Genomic DNA, 22065 nt, shown 5'->3' with positions numbered 1-22065 from the left:
AATAACCCGAGACATAAGTCCTTAGGGCAAAGGTCAGATTAACCTCCCATTCTTCAATTATCTTTGAAACCCTTATAAATCACGATCAAAACTATCTCTCTGACAGTTAAAATGTTTGCATGAAATATGTCCCAACTGCTGGCTTAAGAAAAGATGCTATTCAGGGGCTGAAATAAAAATAAACAAAAAGCGTGCAACGAAAAAGATTTTAAACAGAGATTTTCCATTGCTGATAAGTTTTTAATTTGCTTTGTTCTGCTTTTAATCCTCTGCTTCATTGATGAATCTGTGGATTGTAATGAGAAACTACATGGCTGTGTGCTGTGAGAGTAAATAAAGATTGTGTGGAACCAAGCAATAGGAATCAGCACAGTTGAAATTATGGGAAACATCTCACTGATTGTTGGGGGAATGTGGCGGCTCTTGGACTTAGAGCAGAACTGCATGGAATGCACAAGAATTGACTGGATAAAGCTGAGTCTGAAGAAGTTAAAGAGTATTTGGAAGGACTCTTGGGGGGGGATACTGATGGAGAACAGAACAGAACAATGAGAGAACTTTCACAAGAGTGCTGGGAGAAGTGGAACTAGAGGAAGTGAAACAGTCAGTGGAATTATGGTATGGGAAACCATGGTTAACAAGAAATGAGACTAGAAAATTTGAATAAGTGTGTGAACTAATGAATAAATAATAATCAATGATTGTGGATTATGGTCTCAATATAGGATCGCAGTGAAGAGACGCCTGAAGGAATGATTGAGGATGTCTTGTTGCTCAGGACCAGAGGCAAAGCTGGTATGCTGAACTGGAGCAAGACTATTATTGACATTTATCAATAACAGGATTTGGAGAGCATCTTTTGGGCTTTTTGTTTGGAAGGAAAATGAACTTGGGATGCCTAGAACTGAAGATGGAAAAACACAGTCTAGCAGATGGAACAACAACTGGATATTATTTGGGATTGAACATTGTAAGTATTTTGAAGAAATCTTGTATATACCACTGACAGACAGACAGCTGAATATTGTTTTTATTTTTATTTCTTTCCATCTAGTCCTATTTATTTTTTATTATTTTCTTATCTTTTCCTGATTCTTATGTTACCTGCTCTTTTTCTATGTTAGTTTGTTTTTGTTTTGATCAGTCTTTTGTTGCTATTGTCCTATACTCTGGGTTAAAGAGAGAACTGTACGCAGATGAAGGTTATGATCACTTGGTGAAGGATCCTGTGTGAGACAAAGAGATGGGGAGATCTTCCAGGGTGAGAGGCTGGAGGATACTCCCAGGTGAGGGGGGCTCACCTTTTTCCTGCTTGGGACAAAAGTTGAGATATAACTTTAAAAGAAGACTTTACATTCTTCTATATTTTTCCCCTTTCTTTATTTTCTTGGTTTTTGCATGTTGTTTTATTATTTTTGTTCTTAGATTAGTTTGTTTTTTATTGTATTATGAAAAGTCTTAATAGATTTTTTTAAAATCAATTTTTAAATTAAACCACTGTTCAAAAGTTGAGAAGCCTTTTTCCTACTGGAGCAACTTCTCTGTTAGTTTTGCCCCCTCCCCCCAAAACGTCTCAGTTTATCAGCATGTATTCTCTCCACTTATAGCACCTTTTTAAATAACAGCTGGACTATTCTGTCTTTGGTAGAAATAAGGCCTTGCGTGTCGAGGTCCCCAGGGCCACCCCAATAACTCACACATCACACATAATTTTTTGTTTAAGGTTTTTGGCATAATTTTGGCCACAACTTTATTAAAATACAAAAATGCGAGTGGTTGCTTAGGCATTGGTTGCGACTATCTGCCCCCACCGTGGGGGACAGACTGACATTCCGCACGATGCGAAAGTCAGAATAGGGGAATACACTTGTGGGTAGCGACAGAGCAGGGAACCTGCCCTCAGCCCTCCCCAAATGCAACCAGGAGCTCATTGCTATGACCCGAGCCCCCTTGACAGAGTGGACAAGCAATAGTTAGCCCCCGATCCCTTTAACGGAATCCCTTGCAGCAGCAGCATTAGAGGGGCAGGCACAGCCAATCCATGCCCCTCAACCAACCAAACCATAAACCAATGCCTAACCGCAACCTTACAAGTTGTGACGATTTGCTACGCAGTAGGCAAAAACCAAATGGCCCCAGCCAATCAGCCAGATGGACAAAATTTCTACTGGGCTCCTGCCCCAAGAGCAGACAACCCCATGACAGGCATAGCAAGGTCAAAGCGAACAACCCTAATTCTAGGGAGGAGGGGACGGGCAATCCGCTGCACGGGCAAAAAGAGGAAGCCCTAGCCTCGTGCAAGGAGTTTTAGCATTTCTGGCTGTCAATCAACAAATGGCAACATTAACTTCTTCCCAACAACAAGGGGAGCCCCAATCGCATCAGTGGCCAACGATCAATTAGCCCGCCCCCAACTTTGGAGTGTCCTAGCGGCCCCCACCAGAAACACGTGCTCTCCATGAAGGAGAACATGCTTTATCTACTTGATGCAACCTGCAGCTTGAAGCACCACTTTGTTTATAGCAATATGTACGCTTGCAAAAAAAACCAAAACCTGTCACCTCCTTATAAGGCTATGGCCTTGTGGATTTAGGTCAGGATGAAGTTAGGAGGTGACAGGGTTAGTTGAGATTCCTGCATTGCATGTGGTCGGACTTGATGGCCCCCAGGGCCCCTTCCAACTTTACAATTCTATGATTCTATGAATTGTTCAATATCAAATAAAATATTGATATGTGTCAAAGAGGTATAAATTCAGATCTGCACTCTGCAGTAAACACATGCAATGAATCTTCAAATGCTGCAGGAACCAAGAGATGAATATGCATGTGCGACCCAGTCCTTAATAACAGAGGTTGTTAAAAGTGAAATCACTGTTCCTGTAAATTTGAACAGGCAATTCTGGGATGTTAACTGGGTTATGGGTTCCAGCAAATATTCATCACACCTCTGTTGTTGCCATGAAAATGACAGAAGGACAGCAGAAAATGTGCGTGTCATCCATTTAATGGTACTGGCTTCCAACACATGATGGGGGGAAGATGTCTGGATAACTGACATTGATATAACCATGATGCTCCATTGCAATGTCTGTTAATCTGGTATTTGATGGCACTTTGAAGATTTAAAAATAATAATGAGGCAGTCTCCATGCTCACATTGACTGAAAATTAAATACACCCCGCCTATTCTATGGAAATGGTCTTAATTTCACAACATCACTTAATTTATTCATTATAAGAGAAGCAGGGAAGGTCATTTTATTGAAATAAATGTTGGGCCAGTTTACATTGGATATAACCATGAGCCGGGGGGTGGGCACACAACACAAAGATATTATGAAGCACATTTTCATCTACTACATGTTACAACAACAGCACCAAGATTATTGCCATACAATCATAGAGTTGGAAACACCATCAGAGCACTCCTGACATATGGTTGTCAAGCCTCTGCTTAAAGACCTCCAAAGAAGGAGACCCCACCACACTCCTTGGCAGCAAATTCCACTGTCGAACAGCTCTTACTGTCAGGAATTTCTTCCTAATGTTTTGGTGGAATCTTCTTTCTTGTAGTTTGGATCCATTGCTCCGTGTCCGCTTCTCTGGAGGAGCAGAAAACAACCTTTCTCCCTCCTCTATGTGACATCCTTTTATATACAGTGGTACCTCGCAAGATGAACGCCTCGCAAGACGGAAAACCCGCTAGACGAAAGGGTTTTCCGTTTTGGAGGCGCTTCGCAAGACGAATTTCCCTATGGGCTTGCTTCGCAAGACGACAGCGCGTCTTCCCCACTGTCCTCGGACCTCCTCCGAAGCCGGGCGGTGGGGCGGGAACGCCTCCTCCCGCCGCCGCCGGGCTTCGGAACGATGCTCCGAAGCCGGGCGGTGGGGCGGGAACGCCTCCTCCCGCCGCCGCCGGGCTTCGGAACGATGCTCCGAAGCCGGGCGGCGGGGCGGCAACAGCTTCTGAAGGCGGGCGGGGGGGCGAAAGTCTTTGTCCCCCCTGCCTGCCTTCCCAGGGGCTTTTAAATCGCCCTGGACAGCGGAGAAGTCCTCCGCTGTCCCAGGGTTTTTTAAAATGCTGGGGGTGGGAAGAAAAGCCCTTGTTCCCCCCCCCAGCCTTCAGAAGAGGTCCGGGGACAGACTGTCCCCGGACCTGGTCTGAAGGCGGTTTCCCTAGGAACGCATTAATTGATTTTCAATGCATTCCTACGGGAAACCGTGCATCGCAAGACGAAAAACTCGCAAGACGAAGAGACTTGCGGAACGAATTAATTTCGTCTTGCGAGGCACCACTGTATTTGAACATGGCTATCATATCACCCCTTAACCTCCTCTTCTCCAGGCTAAACATGCCCAGCTCCCTTAGCCGTTCCTCATAAGGCATCGTTTCCAGGCCTTTGACCATTTTGGTTGCCCTCCTCTGGACACATTCCAGTTTGTCAGTGTCCTTCTTGAACTGTGGTGCCCAGAACTGGACACAGTACTCCAGGTGAGGTCTGACCAGAGCAGAATACAGTGGCACTATTACTTCCCTTGATCTAGATGCTATACTCCTATTGATGCAGCCCAGAATTGCATTGGCTTTTTTAGCTGCCACGTCACACTGTTGGTTCATGTCAAGTTTGTGGTCAACCAAGACTCCTAGATCCTTTTCACATGTACTGCTCTCAAGCCAGGTGTCCCCCATCTTGTATTTGTGCCTCTCATTTTTTTTGCCCAAGTGCAATACTTTACATTTCTCCCTGTTAAAATTCATCTTGTTTGTTTTGGCCCAGTTCTCTAATTTGTCAAGGTCATTTTGAAGTGTGATCCTGTCCTCTGGGGTGTTAGCCACCCCTCCCAGTTTGGTGTCATCTGCAAATTTGATCAGGATGCCCTTGAGTCCATCATCCAAGTCGTTGATAAAGATGTTGAATAAGACCGGGCCCAAGACAGAACCCTGTGGCACCCCACTAGTCACTCTTCTCCAGGATGAAGAGGAACCCTTTGGGTTCGGTCAGTCAGCCAGTTACAAATCCACTGAGTGGTGGCATAGTCAAGACCGCATTTTACCAGCTTCTTTACAAGAATATCATGGGGCACCTTGTCAAATGCCTTGCTGAAATCAAGGTAGGCTACATCCACTGCGTTCCCTTCATCTACCAGGCTTGTAATTCTGTCAAAAAATGAGATCAGGTTAGTCTGGCATGACTTATTTTTCAGAAATCCATGCTGACTATTGGTGATCACAGCATTCCTTTCTAGGTGCTCACAGACTGTTTGCTTAATGATCTGCTCCAGAATCTACCCTGGTATTGATGTCAGACTGACTGGGCAGTAATTATTTGGGTCCTCTCTTTCCCCCTTTTGGAAAATAGGGACAACATTTGCCCTCCTCCAGTCTGCCGGGACTTCGCCTGTTCTCCAGGAATTCTCAAAGATGACTGCCAGTGGTTCTGAGATCACATCTGCCAGTTCTTTTAATACTCTAGGATGCAGTTCATCTGGCCCTGGAGACTTGAATACATCTAAACTAGCCAAGTATTCTTGTACTATCTCCTTAGTTATTCTGGGCTGTGTTTCCTCTGCTAAATCATTTGCTCCAAATTCTTCAGGTCGGGCATTGTTTTCTTTATCGGAGAAGACTGAGGCAAAGAAGGCATTGAGGAGTTCAGCCCTTTCTGTGTCCCCTGTTTGCATTTCACCATCTTCTCCTCTGAGTGACCCCACTGTTTCTTTGTTCTTCCTTTTGCTACGGACATACCCATAAAAGCCTTTTTTGTTGCTTTTAACCTCTCTAGCAAGCCTGAGTACATTTTGTGCTTTAGCTTTTCTGACTTTGTGTCTACATGTGCTGGCTATTTGTTTGAATTCCTCTTTGGTGGTTTCCCCCCTTAAAAGTGTTCTGCTGCGGGCCAAATCTACTTTTGCCCGCAGCAGAACACTGCACCTAATTTTATGAGGTTGTTTTTACTGCGACAGTTGCCATTTCAGGAACATAAACATTTTCAGACAAAACCTTGCCTTCCACTATTTCATTCCTGTTCAAAACCAATGACACACCCCCCCCCATCTACTGCTGGGGCACCAGAGTCAACAGTCCCCAGATTTTGTGGGGTATGTTGACTGCTAGGCATGAGAAAAGGTTTTGAGATAAGCACGAGGATTGCTGTAAAGCCTGATGACGACCCAAAGACAATAGCCACATTCAGGTCTTCACAGAATGCAGAAGGGAAATGAGCAATGCACGAACCATGTGCACTAGGCGTGCCCCACCCACCCCCTGACCTTGCTGCTTCCACCCCAGACTTACATCTGAGAGGGAATTATTCATGTGTTTAGAACATGCTTGGAATCTTCCCCAGCTAGGAAGCTTGCAAACCCACAAAGAATTCCCCTTCAGACTTTCCTGCTCATGTATGGGAAGCTCAGGAGTGGGCTTTGGAGGTGGTGCACAAGCATCCATGTCTACCCAGCTGCTTAGAAATTTGACGTATTTTTAATCTGTTATAGTATTTTAACTTTTGTATGTTTTAAGGTAGGGTTGCATTTCCCCCCCTTGATGTTACTGTTTTATCTTTTGCAAACCGCTTTGAGAGGTTGTTTTTTTTAGGTTCTAGAAGGAAGAGCCCTTTGGGGACTCCTCTGCAGGTTAACTGTTCAGGTTCTTAAAAGAACAGTGGCCCCTCTTTCACAGCTTTCAGGTGATAGCCTTTCTGCTGATACCATGCGCGTGGTTCAGGTGCAAAAGGCCAACAACCTGGTGCATGGCACATTACAGCTGCTGCAACAACTCTTTGACAGTATTACATGTGAATGGGTCCCCAACATTTAAAGTTTTGGGCCGGCATGTGCCAGCCCATGGATTTGTAGATACAAATATGACCAGAAATTTGCATAATCTTAATCATCCTTGAAATTCCTTTTATCTAAATCTTTTTATCCTATGAATCAGAAATTCTGCATGAATATAGTTTCTGCATTTTTAGTATACACATTATTATGCAAACTTTGTACTAAGTAGGATAAATATTTACATGTAAAGGGTTGCTCAGTGACTTGTGGTAGCTTTGACTATATTATATAAACTGCAGATCGCATGAGATTGTGAGAAAGAGGAAGAAAAGAAGGGGCATGGTGCCACTGAACCTTAAGGCATTGTGGATTTAAAAGCAAATCAGGCTGAGCAATCAAGTTCTCATAGTACAAAATTGTATTATTATTATTATTATTATTATTATTATTATTATTATTATTATTATTTAAAAAAATTCAGCCATTTAATATTTTTAGAAGTCTTTAAGGTAGCTTATGAAGACCAAACAATACAATATGAAATATATTAAAACAAAAAAGTATATGTAAACAGAAGTACAGCAGAATTTGCAGCTTTGGCAAATGAAAGAGACTTGAGAAGCTGTAATAATATAGCCCGGATATTACCAGTCTCTGGAACAGTCACCGCTTTTCAGGAGGAGGCAAAGCTGGGGGTATCCACTAAATGCTACAGATGCCATTTCTGTGACCAACAGCAAAACTTAAGGAAGTACAAGCCCATCCAATACAGGCCAACTACTATTCTCATGGGTGTTGACTCAACTAACCACCACACTCGTCTCCTGTCTGGACAGGGTTAAGCATTCGTTTATTATCCTTTATGTAGATCACTGCAGACTACAAATCCCTATTCTGGACATGCATAGCTACTTTTGGATAAGATTAAAAATAGATTTAGTGTTTGGTGGTGTCCGCGTATTGACGGTACTTCCCCTTAGTAGATGGCCTCTCCTAGTGGTTTCATGTAGCGTGGTTGAATAAAACCAGATGGAATCCCATAAGATAAATGCCACAGAGTCAGTGAATTCCAGCTCTACCTGCTGGAATCTGCCTGTCAAGTCAGGTGAAGCCACTGCAACATAGTGTTTCCTATTTGCATTCCAAATAGGCAAAGCAGGAGGATACCATGACTGATGGAATGGCGTAAAAGCTGCTGGGAACAACAAGTTAATCAAGTATCTCATCCTAGTGCAGACTGCCCACAAAGGTTTCAGTTCCCAAAACTGCCAGAAATGGGTTCAGAAATGCCATCCAGAAATGTCTGGTGTTACCTGCCATCACACAAAGAGCTTCCCCAATAGGGGGAGTTTTGCTACCATTGATGTTTCTGCAGGAGCAGTCTCACTTACCACCTCTTGGATCCAACTGGACACATCCTTGCTGCTAGTGATCAACCATGATGAGAAAAGGTCAGGCATAGGGATTGTTGACTGTACTCCTCCAAGTGTCTTATGCACATCTATTGGCTGCTGTAGTGGAAACTCATACAAGAAACTGAGGCGAAGGAAACACCACACATCAGTTACTTGTCCCACTATTAGGGGAAGAAATATTTTCCTAAGAGAAAATCATGCAAGCAGAAAGTTAGTGTGATGACCCCACTGTCCATGAATGGGTTACCCAAAATAATTGATAGTTTTGGTACAGCCAACCCATATTTAAAATTCTTATATAAGAAAACAACAAAATAATAATCTGTTTGATAAAATCAACCTGAAATGCAATATTACTAGCATTAGTTTCCATTTTAAGTTGAAAAAACAATGTCTATCACAATGGCAAACATACATATAAAAAGAGATGAAGGCCCCAATCCAGGATGGGGCGCCTGCATTAACAGCTTCTGGGTGCAAAGCTAATACCAGACATGTGTATCCAGCATTCAAATGGCTGGGTGCATCTTTTCATGCAGGGTGGGATGCCCTTGTTTTTGTCCACAGCAAATTATTTCCCATGACCAGACCTGGATTAGGGCCTGGATCCGCTGGTTTTGAGATTGATAGCCACTTGTTAATTTCACACAAACACTTGCAACTTTTTCAAATATCTGTTTGATCTTTGTTATCAAGGTGAAGGACAACCCAAAGACATCTAGCCAAAATCACAGCATGAGAGCAGCATTTCCTATAACTATTCCTGACAGCTGTTTATCCCATCTATTTTTAAAACTTCCAGTGAAAGAGATTCTGCAGCTTCCCTTGTGAATTCTTGTCATTGCTCACCTTTTCTGAAAGTTTTTTCTAATTAGAATAAATTTAAGCCAGCAACTAAAATGGACTGGTCCCTATCCATAGAAAGTTACAACTTACTGAGCCCTATTAATTCCAGAGGACTTATTCATGATGAACTATGTCATGAGCAAGACTATAGAGCTGAAACGAAAATGTTCCATATGTATGGGCTTCTCATTCTTTTCTATAAGGTACCACTGATGATGTTTCAGGGAGTGCTCAAGTGTAATGGTGCAGTTAGTACTGCAGCATCAGGACCAGTGTGTTGTAATAAATCTACATGAAGCCTGTAATTGCCAAGTAATACTTAATTTTGTCTCCTACCTCTGAAGAGCCTAGACCTGCTTAGATATAGTTCCTAAAAGGAACTCAGTCAATGAGTCGCCAGGGGGAGCAAGGTCCCGCAAGGCTTGGCGGAATCTATCAGGGTCCATCAGCCTCCATGAATGAGCCCAAATTGGCTCGCCACCTAAGCAGGGTGGGAGTGGAAAGTCAATCCTGGCTTTCAGAGTGTAGTGATCAGACCATGGCACCTTCATCGAAGGAGACATGATCACATCTATACCGACGCCAAAGATCAAATCCAGCGTGTGGCCTGCTTGATGTGTGAGGCCCGAAACAAACTGGGAGAGCCCTAGTGTCGCCATGGAAGACTACAGGTCCAGAGCCTGTGCAGAGGGAGTGGCATCAGCATGGATGTTGAAGTCCCCCAATACCAATAGGTTAGGGAACTCCAAGGCCCAGCCGGCCACCGCCTCCAGTAGGCCTGACAGGGTGGCTGCTGGTGCGCTAGGTGGCCGGTACACCAGACAGACAGCCAAGCTCTCCTAGGAACCCCACACTAGGCCGACACATTCAATGCCAAGGATTGATGGTGATGGCAGAGCCCTGAAAGAACAATCTTCCCGGATTAACAATGCCACCCCCCCGGCCCTTGCAACTGGTGGAGGATGGAGAAACCCAGGGGTTCCATCTCTCGTAAGGTAACTGTTTTCCCTTCGTGCACCCAGGTCTCCGTCACACAAGCCAGGTCAACCCCCTGCGAGGTAAAGAAATCTCGCAGGGTGGCAGTTTTGTTGCCTATAGACATGGCGTTGGACAGTACCAGTGACAGAGGTGAATAATCCTTGCTCACCCTACCCTCGTCCCTCGGGATGGGGCCAGATTGGAAGGGGTACGAGCATATCCGTATCTCGATCCCCTTTGCCTATAACATCTGCCCCCACCACCATACCTCACTCGCCCCTCCACGGTAGCAATCCCAAGCCTCATACTTGCCTCCATTGATGGCACTGATGTTATTCTTTCCCAGCCCAGTTACTCTGCTTATAATATCAACAACTTGATATACTCTAATTAGTCGAGTAGGACAAACCAGCTAACCATCAGCTACCTATCTGATTATATGAAAACTATGATATTATTTGTCAACCTACTATTATAATATTAAACTAACTAATTAATTAAATTAGAAAATAAACCACAAAACATTCCACGGCTAAACAAAGCTACCATATAACATACATTCAGGGAAGAAAAACCACCTAACTAGCAGGAAAACAACAATCAAGTATCTAACAATAGACAAGCAAAACTTAAATATAATCATGAAATAATGGACTATAAAGAACTAAAACAGCTGGCAAAGGAAGGGGGGAAGGGAAAAAAGTTCCTCCCACCGTTAATATTGGACCCAGAATTCTGCATAAGATGCTATTAATGGACAACAAGGGAGGTGATATATCATGTTTTCCTCTAAAATGAAGAGCTAAACAAGGAATGGCTAATGCCAAACCTGATCGATTCTTCCCCCTGTGCTATTGACAATTCTGGGGCCCAGAGGTTTTTGTAGCATTATGTGCCAGCTTGAGTCTACTCAAATGATCTCCGAATCTGCCAACCAGGACAAGCAAGCAACATCGGGGGACAGGCAAAGGAAGTAGGGGCAGGCTCGGTAAATTCCCTGTTTGGTGTTGATGCTGTGCCCAATGGTCTCAGGGGGCCCTCCCCTTGCTGTTGCGCTGGCACTTGTAGCAGCAGAGAAAGTGTTCCTCTTAGCATCAGGGGTCCTCTGGTTTCCCCTGCAGCTGGTGTTCTCAGGGGCCACGGGGTGATACCTTGGGGGGGGGAGCCTCTGTTACCTCACCGTTCTCCATGTCAGGGTGGGAGCCACCAGTGTTGCTGCCTCCAGGACCGACCGTCCCCCAGCTGCCACCTAGAATCATAGAATCATAGAGTTGGAAGAGACCACAAGGGCCATCAAGTCCAACCCCCTGCCAAGCAGGAAACACCATCAGAGCACTCCTGACATATGGTTGTCAAGCCTCTGCTTAAAGACCTCCAAAGTAGGAGACTCCACCACACTCCTTGGCAGCAAATTCCACTGTCGAACAGCTCTTACTGTCAGGAAGTTCTTCCTAATGTTTAGGTGGAATCTTCTTTCTTGTAGTTTGGATCCATTGCTCCGTGTCCGCTTCTCCGGAGCAGCAGAAAACAACCTTTCTCCCTCCTCTATGTGACATCCTTTTATATATTTGAACATGGCTATCATATCACCCCTTAACCTCCTCTTCTCCAGGCTAAACATGCCCAGCTCCCTTAGCCGTTCCTCATAAGGCATCGTTTCCAGGCCTTTGACCATTTTGGTTGCCCTCCTCTGGACACGTTCCAGTTTGTCAGTGTCCTTCTTGAATTGTGGTGCCCAGAACTGGACACAGTACTCCAGGTGTGGTCTGACCAGAGCAGAATACAGTGGCACTATTACTTCCCTTGATCTAGATGCTATACTCCTATTGATGCAGCCCAGAATTGCATTGGCTTTTTTAGCTGCCGCGTCACACTGTTGGCTCATGTCAAGTTTGTGGTCAACCAAGACTCCTAGATCCTTTTCACATGTACTGCTCTCAAGCCAGGTGTCACCCATCTTGTATTTGTGCCTCTCATTTTTTTTGCCCAAGTGCAATACTTTACATTTCTCCCTGTTAAAATTCATCTTGTTTATTTTTGCCCAGTTCTCTAATCTGTCAAGGTCGTTTTGAAGTGTGATCCTGTCCTCTGGGGTGTTAGCCACCCCTCCCAGTTTGGTGTCATCTGCAAATTTGATCAGGATGCCCTTGAGTCCATCATCCAAGTCGTTGATAAAGATGTTGAATAAGACCGGGCCCAAGACAGAACCCTGTGGCACCCCACTAGTCACTCTTCTCCAGGATGAAGAGGAACCATTGATGAGCACCCTTTGGGTTCGGTCAGTCAGCCAGTTACAAATCCACTGAGTGGTAGCATAGTCAAGACCGCATTTTACCAGCTTCTTTACAAGAATATCATGGGGCACCTTGTCAAATGCCTTGCTGAAATCAAGGTAGGCTACATCCACTGCGTTCCCTTCATCTACCAGGCTTGTAATTCTGTCAAAAAACGAGATCAGGTTAGTCTGACATGACTTATTTTTCAGAAATCCATGCTGACTATTGGTGATCACAGCATTCCTTTCTAGGTGCTCACAGACTGTTTGCCTAATGATCTGCTCCAGAATCTTCCCTGCTATTGATGTCAGACTGACTGGGCGGTAATTATTTGGGTCCTCTCTTTTCCCCTTTTTGAAAATAGGGACAACATTTGCCCTCCTCCAGTCTGCCGGGACTTCACCTGTTCTCCAGGAATTCTCAAAGATGACTGCCAGTGGTTCTGAGATCACATCTGCCAGTTCTTTTAATACTCTTGGATGCAGTTCATCTGGCCCTGGAGACTTGAATACATCTAAACTAGCCAAATATTCTTGTACTATCTCCTTAGTTATTCTGGGCTGTGTTTCCTTTGCTGAATCATTTGCTCCAAATTCTTCAGGTCGGGCATTGTTTTCTTTATCGGAGAAGACTGAGGCAAAGAAGGCATTGAGTAGTTCAGCCCTTTCTGTGTCCCCTGTTTGCATTTCACCATCTTCTCCTCTGAGTGACCCCACAGTTTCTTTGTTCTTCCTTTTGCTACGAACATACCCATAAAAGCCTTTTTTGTTGCTTTTAACCTCTCTAGCAAGCCTGAGTTCATTCTGTGCTTTAGCTTTTCTGACTTTGTGTCTACATGTGCTGGCTTTTTGTTTGAATTCCTCTTTGGTGGTTTCCCCCCTTTTCCATTTTTTGTACACATCCTTTTTTAATCTTAATTCAGTTAAAAGTTCTTTAGATAGCCACCCTGGCTTCTTTAGGCACCTTCCATGTTTCCGTCTCATTGGTATTGCCTGACGTTGTGTTTTTAGTATCTCCCTCTTAACAAACTCCCAGCCATCATGAACTCCCTTTCCTTTTAGTATTGTTGTCCATGGGATCTCACCCAGCACTTCCCTAAGTTTTATGAAGTCGGCTTTCTTAAAGTCAAGAAATTGAGTCCTAGTATGCTTGGCTGCTCCTTTCCGCTGTATAGTAAACTTCAGAAGAGCATGATCACTCGCGCCTAATGATCCTTCCACTTCTACCCCACTAACCAGGTCATCAACATTGGTGGGTTCAATCTCAGGTGCCTTGAGACCTGGGAGGTTCAGGATTGGCCTCGTCCTAAACTCCAGCTGCATCTGAAGAAAGGATTTCAACTCACCCCCAGGTGGAAGGCCCTCATCACAAAGGCCCCTGAGAGCCTTGACCTCTCGTAAGTTCTGTTGGTTACCCCCTCTGCTATGGCCAGCTGCCAGCCCTGTGGCTTCAGAATCTCTGTCGTCTTGAGAGCGGAACCGTCTGACAATCACTGACAATCATTCTCAAAGAAGCAAGAAGCAGGAATCAAGAAGCTGCAGAAGGGGCTTCCAGTTCCACTCTGCCTTAATGGAGGCAGGGCCCATGACAGAGGGAGATCGTTGGCGAAGGAAAAACAAGGATGAATCATCCTTGCAAATTCTCCCCAGGGATGGGGGGGACGGGCTTCACTCGCAGTTCATCTCAATACCTGGCTCTTGCTCTGGCATAGAATGTGGGGGGGGGCAGGGAGGCGCTGAGTGGAAAAGCCCTTCACCTGGTGTAAACTCTCCAACACTGCCATTAAGAAGCAGAGGTTCTGTTAATTAGAGCTTAATTGGACTAAAGTACAGGCCCGTGCTAGAAGAGATGAGATCACAAACTGCAGAACAAACCAACTGCAAGGACTTCAAGGTTTGAATTTGAGATAAGACTTCATTCAGTGCAAAAGACTGGGGAGCTTATGGTTTCTTTATTTAAAGTTTTCTTCTTTACATTTATGATTCAGCAACTCTCATCTGAATGTTAGTTCAAATTATATTTCTACAAGAGAGGATGGAAGAAATTGGATTATAATATCAAATGAGCTGTGTGTGTAAAAAAAAAAGGAAAAAGGGAGTAAAGCTCTATATTGCAAAAGGTTTATGATGGAAACTTAGAACTTGCTGTTCCCCATCCTTTATTATCTATGAAGTGAACGGAATAACACTAAGAGGGCTTGGAATTTAATTTAATTGGAAGGATAATTTGCCATATATCTTCAGCTGGAAGGAAGGATGAAAGGAGTCTGTGAGCTGCCAAGGAACTGATAAGGTTCCTTATTGAGTCATCTGCAGTTCAACAGATCACTCTTCTTCCCAGGTTGAGAAGAAAAATGGTGATAACAGTTTATTTACTGGGACAGAGCAACTTTTGCAGCTGTTGTTAAAGTTCTCGGTGCAAAACAATGAAGCATGGGATGAAGCAATGGAGAAATTTCTGGAACAACTATGGGATATCAGCTCCGCCCAAGGCATGATGGATAATAGCAACAATCGGGGAAAAGAAAGACATAACCTCTTACAAGGATGGGAAGAAACACCACAGACAGAATAACTGCCACACACAGAAAGGATATAGTTTGAGTTCCTCACTTGTAGTTTTATAAATCATTTAATGTGTCAACATGAATAGAAGTTAGTTGTAAAAGGGATTATTATTATTATGACTGAAATGTAATTGAAACTAACTGTCACAGCTTAAAATTAGCCCCTGTTTCTTTAATACAAAGGGAACTGAGTCACCATGAGTCAGCGGCCTACAATGAATTGGCAAAACCTGCATGACTCATGCCACCTTTCACCTGCATATGCCTGTATACATAGAGCGGTCACTGATTTCATGTGGTGTTGGTTGGTTGGATGGTAGAAAGCTGGTTGTGTTTGATATGTATGAAGCTCTCGGTTTTCGTTGAATAAGAAGACTTTTAAGAATAAAAGCAGCATTCTGCAAAGTATTCTTTCTCAAGGACTCTTTGTGCTGACTAGGGTCTGAGGACCAGGCAAAGTAGGCCAGAACCTTTTCCTTTTCAAACACTGACAGGTTATGGGCCCAGTGTTTCTGAGCGTGTGCAGAGTGCAAAACAACTGACAACATCTCAGCGGGAAGCTGGTGATTCCTGGTGGTGTATGGAGCCAGTGGCTGTGTGTTGAAGCAGTTGGTGGCAAGCTGTAACAGTCTGCAGTGACACTGGAGCAGCTAGAATCTAGAAGATTTTAGAACACAGAAATAAAGAAAATCATTAAATCTAGCATGTGGGGGGCCACTTTAACAAATTATATAATTCGCTATTTGAATGATTGGTATTAATAATTGTGTTATAAATTGGTATTGTTATAACGAGGCTATTACTGAACTGTAATTGAAAACTAATAAACATTTATTACCAAAAAAAGAGAAGCAGCTGCAGAAGGGAAGATTTGCAGGAGGGTGGTGCTGCTGTGTGGCGGGTTGGGGATCAGGAGTGGGCATGGCTGATGAAAGGTGAACCTCTGGGAATTCAAGAAAGGCATTGATTGAAGCAGCGCCTTCTTACTCAGCCCCCAGAAGCACACGAAGCAGCAAAGTGGAGGGGAATAATTGGGAGCGTGATTGGCAGGAGGGTCCTGGTGGGCTGGACATTGCCAACTAGTGGGGAACCACATTTGTGCATCCAAATCACGTGTCAAATGATAATTTGATCCAATAGTGTCAATCTGAATATCAGTTTTGGGTAGAAAGGAAACTGGTAGTTTTTGGTGGGGGTAGGAACAATGCATTTTGGCCTCTGAGGCCAAACAAAATGCACCCACACACACACTAATGGGGAAGTGAAGATCTTCATTAGGAACAAGAGGGTGTGGGATATGCTTTCCCTGTAGATCTTGCCGCCAGAGGCAGTTGCCTCAGCTTCCCTGAAGGGTGGGCCGGCCTTTTGTAGAAATCTGGCTGCAGCTGCTTCAGTGCCTCCCCATCCGGCTGCTGACTCTTCTGTTTGGATTTAGCCACATGGACAATCTCACTCAGTCAGGGATCGTACATGAAATGAAATTTCATCCCTCTTAAGTAAAGGTAAAGGTACCCCTGACCGTTAAGTCCAGTCACAGACGACTCTGGGGTTGTGGCGCTCATCTCGCTTTATTGGCTGAGGGAGCCAGCGTACAGCTTCCAGGTCATGTGGGCAGCATGACTAAGCCACTTCTGGTGAACCAGAGCAGCGCACGGAAACGCTGTTTACCTTCCCGCCAGAGCGGTACCTATTTATCTACTTGCACTTTGATGTGCTTTTGAACTGCTAGGTTGGCAGGAGCAGGGACCAAGCAACGGGAGCTCACCCCGTCGCAGGGATTCGAACTGCTGACCTTTTGATTGGCAAGCCCAAGGCTCAGTGGTTTAGACCACAGCACCACTGCATCCCTCTCATCCCTCTTAATTAGGCTTTAGTTGGGGGTGGGCAGTGTACAGGAAGTGTTATGTGTAGTATGCATACACCTTTGTGTGACAGATTGTGTGTGTTTGTGTGTGTATTCTCAGTGTGGCGCACAGTTCTCAGCCAATAAACTATTTTGTCAAAAACAGCAAAAATTGGTGTTATATTCACTTAGGCATAGGGGGAACAACACTTGAATACTGTTTGCAAATACCATCTATAAACAGACTATTGAATTGATGTGTGAATTGCTCCTTAGATCTGTCTTTCAACAAACTCCTCTTAATATTTAATGCACTCTCTGTAACAATGCTGTCTTTTTTGTTTACATAACATTATGATATCGCCATTAGAATGACAACTGGGAAACAGAAAGGAAATCAAGCATTATGGCAGCAAAGTTCATACTGAGTTCATTGTGAGATACAGTGTATATTTGAGGACTGGAACCAGAAAGCGCTTGTAGTTTGTATCCTGCTCTTCCTCCATAAAGCCCAGGATTCAAATTTATCACAGCAACCCTCTGAGGAAGGTCAGGTTAAGACTCAGCAAATGGCCCAAAGTCCCCAAGGAGGTTTCATGGCCAAAGGGGCTTTTGAACTTGCATCTTCCAGTGCACTAGTGCCTCACTTAGATCCGTAGCGGTTCTGGACTCCTGTGAAAAATGCTAAGAATTTTACATTTTCCTGCTTTACTACAAGCTGCCCCTGGTCCTGCTTCTTGTGGAGCTTATCCAGCAGATTACCAAAAGATTACACTTTAACCTATATTTCTTCTAAACTAAACAGGTCTCTGTTGTGAAAAACAGCGTTGCGAAATTCAATTCCTTTGCTTTCAAGAGAAGGGCGGAGGTGAAATGGGGAGGGGGACTATTATGTGTTGCCCAAGCAATGCCAGCTTGTTTCCATTGGGGTTAACATTGGCAGAGTGAATTTGTAACTTATCCCTTCACAGAAAGGAGACTATGCTTTATACAATTTTCCTCCACAGACATCCATAATAGTACGTGTGTGAGGTGAGACAAAAGGTACAGAGGGATAAATCACAGTAGGAGGACATGTTCCTTTTATGAAGCATTTCAGACTTGGAAAATTTAAAATCTGCCTGTATGCTTTGTATGTGTGTGTATGTAAAATGCAATTTGTCATTCTATCTTTTTCAATTAATGTTCTTTTTATTGGCCTTCTTTTAGGCCAGTAACTTTACAATCCCTTTTAAACTCATCTTTAATAAGCATTCACAGTTGACTAGACTTGGCTGATATCCTGTTTATTACTTTCAGACTTCATCAGGGTTTAGGCAGTTTTAGCCTCGTTTCCTTATGTGCTATATTATGATGAAGTGGCAAATAAAAGACTTTACCATGACAGGGTTTTTTCTCCCAATTATGTGCATGAGTCACTTCACTTGTGTACATGACAAATGCCATCTTTAATTTGACTAGAATATCATTTAGGAATTACTTGAAGTAACATGTTGTTTATTAAAAGCTGTGGGGGGTTGCCTAGCTATAGGTATCATGCAGGGGAGACCACTGCCAATGTTAACACAAAGCATTAAAATTTCAGTATCTTCCTATTTTAATATCTACTCATTTTAAATACCTTGGAGTATTTTTAATACCTCAGTTGCTGCATGTTTTTTTAATAAACAGCCATGCAATGTTACAACTTTAGCTAAGCATATTTTCAGCCATTCCTAGTTAAAAAACAATAAGAAATAGTCACTTTAAGACATTTGCTAAAGTAAAAATATAAGCATTAATTTCTAATATAAATTCTCAGGATTCTAAATAAATTCCAGGAACTTTAGCCAAATAATGGGTTGTTTATTGCAAGTAGTTAACCTGGAATAGCAAAACTGAAAGGGAAAAAATGAGTTTCTAGATAACTGAAGATGTACATATATAATAAGTGAAGTGATACCTTTTAAAAAGTACCATAAGCAACCTTTCAAAAACTGTGCATAGCTATATGTGATGAAGAACAAAAGTGAAATGGGGACCCCAGTGTTCCTCAGTCATCTCTTTTCCTTCTCTTGTGTTTACTGCAAATAAAGTGAATATATTACCTTATGTTCCACCTCGATTGCTGGGGGTCTTCTGAGTGCTCTGATGGTGTTTCCTGCTTGGCAGGGGGTTGGACTTGATGGCCCTTGTGGTCTCTTCCAACTCTATGATTCTATGAGGAAGTTTGGGTGATCCCACAAGGCCACACACCTCTGGAAAGAGCATTCCCCAGCTGGAGTGCCACCACCAAAATGGCCTCCTCCCTAACTGTCACCCACCTAACTTCACTAGATGGGCTACCCAGAGAAAGACCCCTGAAGATGTTGTCAAAGACTGTGCAAGTATTTATGACAGAAAACCATATTTCAGGTTACAAGTTGCAAAGAGCTTTAAAGGTCAAAACCAGCACTTGGAACTGGGGCCAGAAACAGATTGAAAGCTGCTGCAGATGATGAAGAACTGACAAAATATGTTCAAACTGTCCAGTTCCAGTTGGCAGTCAGCCAGGTGTTTATTGTTTTAGCCAATTACCATTACAATGCAATTAACCATCATGCAGCCCTGTTTTGGACTAACTGAAGTTTTCAGCATAATTTTTTTAAGGCAGTCCCATGTACAGCACATTTAAATAATCCAAACAGGAAATATGGGTAACTGAAGCCAGGTTATCTCTCTTCAGGTATGGCTGCAGCTGATATTTCAGCCAAAGCTAAAAAGTGTCTGCTTGTGGCACTAGTGACAATTAATGCGCGCTAATGACGTCCTTTCGGGGATTGCAACCCCTTCCAGAACAGGGTGAACAACACTCACCTGGGCAGGCAATGGAGCACCAGCAGTACCCCCATCTTGTCTGGATGACGCCCATGTTTATTGACCCTCATTCAGTGCAGCACCATTGCGGCACTAATTTAACATCCACACTGTCTCACTTGGATTAAAATGAAAAATAGAGAGAGAGCGCTGGCTGTCATCTGCATACTGGTGGCACTTCAGTCCAGCTGTCCAGGTGTGCTCACTCAGATGTTTCATGTAGACGTTGAACATCATAGGTGATAGAATGGAGTCCAGGGCTGGAGGGTGGGGCAAGAAAGGTGGAAGAAGGCCTTGCCTGATGAAGTCTCCATATTGTTTGGTGAACTGTGAGTTAGAACGTTTCATATGATAATGAAAACTGAACAGAATTTCTCTCCTCTTCCTATGCATTCAACACACAACTTGGAGAATCCTTCAGGAAGGATATCATGGTTTGATATCAGATGGCCCTGAGAGATCCAAGAAAATAAAGAGGATCACAGTCTATCTTTCTTCTTTTCTTGGCCAACAATGCTTGCTGCCTTGGACTGAAGCCACCTTCATCAGCTCAGGCAGAGACTTCAGCATCCTTCAGCAATAAATAAAAACTACACTAAAAGTATGTAATAAAAAATACAACAGCAAATAAATGCATCATGGAACCAATTCTGGAAAGAATAAAATTAATCAAGAACCTCGGGAACACTTACCAGAAAGAGCATTTCATAGCTATGGTATCAATGTTAGGAAGACTCTCTTTCACATGGCCACTTCCATTAGTTCAGGTGTCAGTTGAACATGGATGGAGATCTTTGACAAAGATATCACTATATAGTTTGGCTGATATGGAGGCAGGCAGTCTTTTAGCTACCTATAGCCCATGACATGCAGGACTTTGAAGATAAGCAGCAACACACTGAACAATGCCAGAAAAAGACAGTGAAACAATGCATCTGTTCCAGCTGTGGCAAAATGTGATCCCAAAACCCAGTTCCAGTAGCTGTATTCTAAACTTACAACATTTTCTGTACAGTCTCCAAAGGTAGCTCCATGAACACTGCCTTGCTGTAATCTATCCTGGAGATTAGCAACACGTGAGTTACTATGGACAGGCTGTCTGCGGTTTAAGATGGTGTGCTAGTCTCTGTATGCCATGTAAGACACTTGTGCATTCAGTGAAAGAGCTATAGCAGCCTGCAGTCCTGTCCATTGAGGTGGAAGATCCCAGGTGGAATTAGCTTGTGCACCTAATGTCTCTATCTGGCCTTGAGTGAGCTTCAGCTTGTTGGCCGTTATGTAGCCTATGACCAAGTCCAGGCAGGGGTTCAGTTCTTCAACCGTAAAAGAGAGATAGAACTGGGTGTTGCCACCATACTGATGGCACCAAGCTCTAAGGCCGCTGTTTTGATGTAGGCTTTGAAAAAACAATTGGGGGTGGTTGGGAAGAGACATCCTTGTAGGGCTCCATAGCTTAAATGCCAAGAAACCCGAGAGTAGTCCTTCTGCAACAAGTCATCCAAATAGAAACATAAATGTCATCATTCAGTTTCACTGAAATTTATTTTAGACCACCTAACCAGGAAGACACTTGTGGTTAAGGTTCTGAGAGGTGCTAAGATGTTGAAGAGAATCAACAGGAAATTCCAAGTTACTCAGAAATGAAACAGATGATCCAACGGGAAAACACCTCTCTGCATCTGGCTCATCCGCCTTCCCTTCCTGCCTACTAGTTTGCCTGCTCCACCTCTGTCATTCCAGCACATTCAGCAGAGGCAGACCATCCAAAATTACTAATGTGCATGGCATCCATGATCAGTTACTGACTGATCTGACTGCATTATATTGGGTGACAAAGGCTGTAAAAGCTTCACCTGCTAATCCTTACCTGCTTTTAAGGAGCAGCTACAGAGGCTAACTGACAAGATGGTAAAACCTAGCTGCAAAAAAGAGGTATTTTTTATTTTATTTTGTATTTTACATAGAAACCAAAAGTCAATAAAACACATGGGCTGGTCGTAAATTTGTTGATGTTATGAGCACCACAAAAATGAATTCAAGATCCTGCCAGGGTAGGCCTGATCTGCTTTCCAAAAGGGGCCACTGCTGATAAATTAATGGAGCAGTAAAGGTAGTATTAACATGTAAAGTGGGACAACTCCTTACTGTAGTGGCAAAGCAACTCCCAATGCTTGTTAAGTGAGTTCCACAGGATCAAGTTTGTTAATGAATTCCAACTAGGTATTTTTATTCTAGTGTCTCCATTTTCATGGAAGAATGGTAATTTTAAGGTGAGGGACAATGTCCTTGGAGATTTTCAATGCTCTCAATCTGGTTTCTGAAGGTTGCTATTTAAAAATCTGCTATGTGGAGTTAGCACACTTTCAGCACCACTTTAGGGATGCAGGAGGATCCCATGTAGTGATACCCAGGGTTCATTCTGTGAAGTGCATTGCACTAATGACCACTCTGTTGTGTTGCTTAATATGGCAGATTGAGAAGCCATTTCATCCATTGACAAGTAGGTTATGTATAAGTGATGGACATC

General features: G+C 43.4%; 1 long non-coding RNA gene across 3 annotated transcripts in view; it reads right to left on the bottom strand.

The window, feature by feature from the left end:
- LOC309531743 overlaps positions 1-14010 on the bottom strand; it is a 54741-nt gene extending 40731 nt beyond the window's left edge. For all 3 annotated transcript variants that reach the window (XR_014219413.1, XR_014219414.1, XR_014219415.1), the window contains exons 1-2: positions 13640-14010; positions 8171-8378 (exon numbers count right to left, since the gene is read on the bottom strand). This is a non-coding gene — a long non-coding RNA (uncharacterized lncRNA). The remainder of the gene's footprint in view (positions 1-8170; positions 8379-13639) is intronic.
- Between the last annotated feature and the right edge of the window lie 8055 nt (positions 14011-22065).

The sequence above is a fragment of the Podarcis vaucheri genome (genome assembly GCF_965113315.1).
Source record: "Podarcis vaucheri genome assembly, chromosome: 4".
Classification (NCBI taxonomy): domain Eukaryota; kingdom Metazoa; phylum Chordata; class Lepidosauria; order Squamata; family Lacertidae; genus Podarcis; species Podarcis vaucheri.
The sequence above is the reverse complement of the archived record's forward strand: the minus strand, read 5'-3'. Positions and strand labels throughout refer to the sequence as shown.